We start from the raw sequence: 7174 nt of genomic DNA on the forward strand, positions 1-7174 counted from the left end.
GTCGACTGCAGTTACTGCACTTTTACTGCAGTTTCAAAACTGGTATCTTTTTTCGTAAGGGTGTCCATAGGGAGTCTATTCATGGTTTGCACGTTGCGTCACAATATTGTTATGGCGATTCTCTTTAGGCACTGCGCCCGACTGAACGTTCTACTTAATGCATTCTCAATTGGCGTTGATGAAGAATTCATCTAAAGTGCATTATAGTGGCTTGGAAACAAGATTACATTTTAAAAGGAGGTAAATAATTAGTAAGAAAACCTTTTGTCATTATTGTAAGGTCTCAAGATTGACTTTAGAAGCAGTATAACTTTAGCTAGCCAACTACGATTGAGGGGACGGCACTGAAATTTTGCTAGCTAACGTAAGCATTGCTAACTATTTTTGACAAACTTTGCTAGCTAATGGCAACATTGCCATATCTCTAAAGTAAATTTGACAACATAATGATACCAAAGTTGTTTCCTACTAACCACTTGCCTACTTTAGCAAAGTCATCGTATTTCCAGGCCATGTAATTTAGATGAAGCATTCATTAGCCCTCGTTTAGAATGACACGACTGGACTTTCGGGCGCAACTAAGACATCTATAGAGCGTTCATAACAATGTCATGACGCGACCGCACAGCAACCCATGAATATGTGCATTCGGAAAGTATTCAGACCCCTTCCCTTTATCCACATTTTGTTACGTTACAGCCTTATTCTAAAATTGATTAAATAAATAAAAATCCTCACCAATCTACACACAATACCCCATAATGACAAAGTGAAAAAATGATTTTAGAAATGTTTGCAAAGCGTCACGTCTGGATGAAACCTGGCACCATCCCTATGGTGAAGCATGGTGGTGGCAGCATCATGCTGTGGGGATGTTTTTCAGTGGCAGGGACTGGGAGACTAGTCAGGATCAAGGGAAAGATGAACGGAGCAAAGTACAGAGTGATCCTTGATGAAAACCTGCTCCAGAGCGCTCAGGACCTCAGACTGGGGCGAAGGTTCACCTTCCAACAGGATGACAACCGTAAGCACACAGCCAAGACAACGCATGAGTGGCTTCGGGACAAGTCTCTGAATGTCCTTGAGTGACCCAACCAGAGCCCAGACTTGAACCCAATCGAATATCTCTGGAGAGACCTGAAAAGAGCTGTGCAGCGATGCTCCCCATCCAACCTGACAGAGCTTGAGAGGATCTGCAGAGAAGAATTGGAGAAACTCCCCAAATACAGGTGTGCCAAGCTTGTAGCGTCATACCCAAAAAAGACTTGAGGCTGTAATCGCTGCCAAACGTGCTTCAACAAAGTACTGAGTAAAGGGTCTGAATACTTATGTAAATGTGATATTTCAGTTGTTGTTTTCTTATACATTTGCTAAAATTTCTAAAAACCTGTTTTTGATTTGTCATTATGGGGTATTGTGTGTAGATTGATGAGGAGAAGAAAAAAACAATTGAATCCATTTTAGAATAAGGCTGTAAGGTAACAAAATGTGGAAAAAGTAAAGTGGTCTGAATACTTTCCGAATGCCCTGTACATAGTCACCTCCAAAATGTAAAAAGATTAGCAAAAAAGACTGTATAAAATAAATAATACAAATACTGAGCTATATTGTATGATATTTTTTGTGTGAAAATTATATTTTTTATCTTACTACAATTGCTTGAATTACATTTTGTTTAACAAGTAATAAAACAAATCTCAAAGATAGGTGTCAAAATTATTGGCACCCCTAAAGCTTCTTAAAGGGACATTTCACCTTGCCATTACTATGTTAACAACACTACGTTTTGTCATTGACATCAAAATTATCCAAACCACAAGCTAGAACGAGCGCATTTTAATTTCACTGTTAGAATCGGGAAGTTTCGATTTCCTGTGTATTCGGCCGGTCACAGTGAACCACAACGTCCAGCATTCATAGCGAATGTAGATACCGCCTGCTAGGTAGATGGGGCGTGCCCACAAACTTGGATAATTGTTTACTTCGAACGACCAACACACAGTCATGTCAGAATTTCTCTAGGCAATATTATTTTTAAAAGTTTGTTTTTCATTAACGTTAGTCATCATGCCTGTGTGGTGTTCTGTGTCTGGCTGTGCTAATTACAAACAAGCGCGAAAATGAGTTATATTTCACCGTTCTACATACCAGAGATTTACCTCGATTCTGTCAGTGGCTTGCAGATATCAAGAATGAGGTTTATGGTGACCAAAGATTATCCGAGGGATTTTCAGGCTGAACTGATGGGGAATCCATTTCGACGACAGCTGAGAAGTGATGCCATACCACCATTTCTTTCCTTCACAACAAAACGGAAGATTCTCGATTAGAGGTAACATAAATTTAGCTAGCGTACTAGATTAGCTGGACTAGGTAAATTAGCTGGCTAACGTTACAGTAATGTATTGAACTCAGAAAGCCATCAGCTAAATTATATAGTTAGCTAGCTATCTTTTGGATACACACTGTCAATCAATTTAGCCTATGCCATGGTAATCACTCCTAGACTGGTAGCTTCAGCAGAGTAAACGTGTTTGTTTGTTCGTTCTATCTTTGACTAACTAACGTAAACTAGCTAACATGAGCAAATAAGAGTAGCTCAATCTGGTAGCCATCTATTCCACCCTTGTCTGGAAAACACTGTTACTAAAAATAGAATTGTCGATATAGCTAACTCACTCCCTGTTTGTGTTGGTAGCAATGATGAATGTGTATAAATCGTCTATGTTTGGTTAGTTGGTTTTCAGCTGTTTTAGCAATCTTGCTGCCAATTTAGTGACGCTAGCTAACAGCAAGCTGACAATATTGAAATGTCCATGTTTGGTGTACTAAACTATCCAGTCTAATAGAGATCAATACAATTAGTGGGGTGGTTAAATTGTGTATTTTTGTGTGTTTTGTTGTAGGTGTTACAGAATCTGATTTCACCAGCATGTGCTTCCAACCCTTAGCTCTGCACAAGGTGGAGGTAAATTGGCAAAAAATATTTACAAGCTGACGGCTAAGATAGCTCAATTTACATACACATGAATTCGGTAGCGTTTGTATTATGGAGTTACAGGTGGTTAGATGTAGCTGAGGACCACAGAGTAACTTCCAGACCATGTAATACATTTAGTCTACCCCTTTTATATTTTTACCTGGTAAAACTCAGGTTATCTGGAGTCCTTCCACAGTGCCCTGCTAAAAAATACCCCAAAGCAGCGGAATTTTGGGTACACGAACATGAGGGAGGGGACACATCTTGCGGTTATGAAGCACCACAAGATTGTGGGAGACAAAAAACGAGCAAGGGACACTGAAAGATATAAAATCAAGACTACAACAGTAATGACACAACACCTCATTATTTTCTCTCTGCAGATTCTGAAAACACAATACAAAGACACGTCTACAAAAATCCCCCGCCAAGGGCTACTATTGACATGAATGATCTGTCAATGGGCTGGGGGAGGTTTACAGATAGGTCTTTGAAATTAGGAAAAGGGTTTTGATTGTGCAGGGTTGTGCTTAGAGACAGTACATGTATTGTTGTCTATGAGAACGATTGAAAGGTGCCATTTTCCCTCAATCTCCCATACACAACAATACATGCTGTTTAAGAACTGCCCTCCTAACACTTTTCACACCTTCTGCAGCCCCCCAGCCAATTCACTTTGTTGACTGACTTTCCTCTGAAAAGCAGCTCCCAATGTCCCTAAACAATACACTAGTCTGTCTCTAAACAATTAGGTCCCAATCAGTTGACAGCTTTAGCAACCTTATTACTGATGAATGTGTTTGTTTTTCTTTCAGCTTGCATTTTGCATTTATATTTTGATGTGTGTATTTTCTGTAATTTATGTAAATCAGGGCTCATCTGTAAAAGAGAGCTTGGTCTCAGTATGAGTCCCTGATTAAATAAATAAACAAAAGTTGTGTTGCCCTACGTCCCTTCCACAGGAGACATGCAGTACCAGCAAATATTCTGCAAACAGTTGGTGATTAAGGTCGACGAGCCCTACACCACTTCCGGCAGAGTCTTATCCAGCTGGTCGTACACCGCAGACAGGACAGGACCATTCGCCACAAGCACAAAGAGTCTCAGCTTCCACATCCCACCATGCCAAACACCATTGCCAGTGTACCAAAGCCAGATAACGGACTATGGCTGAGTTTACACAGGCAGCCCAATTCGGATCTTTTTTTCACTAATTGGTATTGTGACCAATCAGATCAGTTCTGAAAAACACCAATTAGTGAAAAAATATCAGAATTGGGCTGCCTGTGTAAACGCAGCCAGTGTGGCTCAGCATAATAACATGTAGAACCACCATAAAATAAATATGGATATTTTCTATCAATCTTCGAAAGTTGTCTGCCTTTATGGATTCTCAGAAGATATTTATATAAGCTGTACAGGGCTCTGTAGCATCAAACAGATGTTAGACATTCAGATATATCCAAATAATGTTTATTTGTCCAAATCTAAAATACAGGGGAGATAACACTAATGCTAACTCAAAAAAAGAACGGGGTATTCAACAAGAATCTTTTATGGTAAAAGTAACATACATCAAATGTCTGTGTCCAGTTGCTTGGGGTCTGTTTGAATTTTGAAAATGCTATGTTATAAAAAAAAAAAAAAAAAACTAGCTTGGTTATTTTGCAAAGAGACCAAAGTTTACATTTACGTCATTTAGCAGACGCTCTTATCCAGAGCGACTTAAAGATAACCCTGAAGGGTCTGCAAAGCTCCACAGCGCAGATTGGAGTATCTGTCCATAGGACCACTTTAAGCCGTACACTCCACAGAGCTGGGCTTTACGGAAGAGTGGCCAGAAAAAAGCCATTGCTTAAAGAAAAAAAGAAGCAAACATGTTTGGTTTTCGCCTAAAGGCATGTGGGAGACTCCCCAAACATATGGAAGGAAGTACTCTGGTCAGATGAGACTAAAATTGAGCTTTTTGGCCATCAAGGAAAACGTTATGTCTGGCGCAAACCCAACACCTCTCATCACCCCGAGAACACCATCCCCACAGTGAAGCATGGTGGTGGCAGCATCATGCTGTGGGGATAATTTCCATCGGCAGGGACTGGGAAACTGGTCAGAATTGAAGGAATGATGGATGGCGCTAAATACAGGGAAATTCTTGAGGGAAACCTGTTTCAGTCTTCCAGAGATTTGAGACTGGGACAGAGGTTCACCTTCCAGCAGGACAATGAACCTAAGCATACTGCTAAAGCAACACTCGAGTGGTTTAAGGGGAAACATTTAAATGTCTTGGAATGGCCTAGTCAAAGCCCAGACCTCAATCCAATTGAGAATCTGTGGTATGACTTAAAGATTGCTGTACACCAGCGGAACCAATCCAACTTGAAGGAGCTGGAGCAGTTTTGCCTTGAAGAATGGGAAAAATCCCAGTGGCTAGATGTGCAAAGCTTATAGAGACATACCCCAAGAGACTTGCAGCTGTAATTGCTGCAAAAGGTAGCTCTACAAAGTATTGACTTTGGGGGGGTGAATAGTTACGCACGCTCAAGTTGTGTTTTTTTGTCTTATTTCTTGTTTTTTTTTCACAAGAAAAAATATTTTGCATCTTCAGAGTGGTAGGCATGTTGTGTAAATCAAATGATACAAATCCCCCAAAAAATCCATTTCATTTCCAGGTTTTAAGGCAACACAATAGGAAAAATGCCAAGGGGGGTGAATGCTTTCGCAAGCCGCTGTATATATACAGTTGAAGTCGGAAGTTTACATACACCTTAGCCAAATACATTTAAACTCAGTTTTTCACAATTCCTGACATTTAATCCTAGTAAAGATTCCCTGTCTTAGGTCAGTTAGGATCACCACTTTATTTTAAGAATGTGAAATGTCAGCATAATAGTAGAGAGAATGATTTATTTCAGCTTTTATTTCTTTCATCACATTCCCAGTGGGTCAGAAGTTTATATACACTCAATTAGTGTTTGGTAGCATTGCCTTTAAATTGTTTAACATGGGTCAAACGTTTCGGGTAGCCTTCCACAAGCTTTTTAATAAGTTGGGTGAATTTTGGCCCATTCCTCCTGACAGAGCTGTTGTAACTGAGTCAGGTTTGTAGGCCTCCTTGCTCGCACACTCTTTTTCAGTTCTGCCCACAAATGTTCTATATGATTGAGGTCAGGGCTTTGTGATGGCCACTCCAATACCTTGACTTTGTTGTCATTAAGCCATTTTGCCACAACTTTGGAAGTATCCTTGGGGTCATTGTCCATTTGGAAGACCCACTTGCGACCAAGCTTTAACTTCCTGACTGATGTCTTGAGATGTTGCTTCAATATATCCACATCATTTTCCTTCCTCATGATGCCATCTATTTTGTGAAGTGCACCATTCTCTCCTGCAGCAAAGCACCCCCACAGCATGATGCTGCCAACCCCGTGCTTCACGGTTGGGATGGTGTTCTTCGGCTTGCAAGACCCACCTTTTTCCTCCAAACATAACAATGGTCATTATGGCCAAACAGTTCTATTTTTGTTTCATCAGACCAGAGGACATTTCTCCAAAAAGTACGATCTTTGTCCCCATGTGCAGTTGCAAACCGTAGTCTGGCTTTTTTATGGCGGTTTTGGAGCAGTGGCTTCTTCCTTGCTGAGCGGCCTTTCAGGTTATGTCGATATAGGACTCGTTTTACTGTGGATACTATAGATACTTTTGTACCTGTTTCCTCCAGCATATTCACAAGGTCCTTTGCTGTTGTTCTGGGATTGATTTGCACTTTTCGCACCAAAGTACGTTAATCTCTAGGAGACAGAATGCGTCTCTTTCCTGAGCGATATGACGGCTGCGTGGTCCCATGGTGTTTATACTTGCGTTCTATTGTTTGTACAGATGAACAAGGTACCTTCAGGCGTTTGGAAATTGCTCCCAAGGATGATCCAGACTTGTGGAGGTCTACCATTTTTTTTCTGAGGTCTTGGCTGATTTCTTTTGATTTTCCCATGATGTCAAATAAAGAGGCACTGAGTTTGAAAGTAGGCCTTGAAATACATCCACAGGTACACCTCCAATTGACTCAAATTATGTCAATTAGCCTATCAGAAGCTTCTAAAGCCATGACATCATTTTCTGGAATTTTCCAAGCTGTTTAAAGGCACAGTCAACTTAGTGTATATAAACTTCTGACCCACTGGAATTGTGATACAGTGA

The 7174-nt window shown here is 40.5% G+C and overlaps 1 long non-coding RNA gene across 1 annotated transcript; it reads left to right on the forward strand.

Annotated features, from left to right (window-relative positions):
• The first annotated feature begins 1945 nt into the window (after positions 1-1945).
• LOC311143030 lies at positions 1946-4343 on the forward strand. The gene is made up of 3 exons (XR_014614393.1): positions 1946-2332; positions 2907-2968; positions 3943-4343. It is a non-coding gene; the product is annotated as an uncharacterized lncRNA (long non-coding RNA).
• The last annotated feature ends 2831 nt before the right edge of the window (positions 4344-7174 follow it).

This window comes from Coregonus lavaretus (assembly GCF_964263955.1).
Source record: "Coregonus lavaretus genome assembly, chromosome: 15".
Lineage (NCBI taxonomy): Eukaryota > Metazoa > Chordata > Actinopteri > Salmoniformes > Salmonidae > Coregonus > Coregonus lavaretus.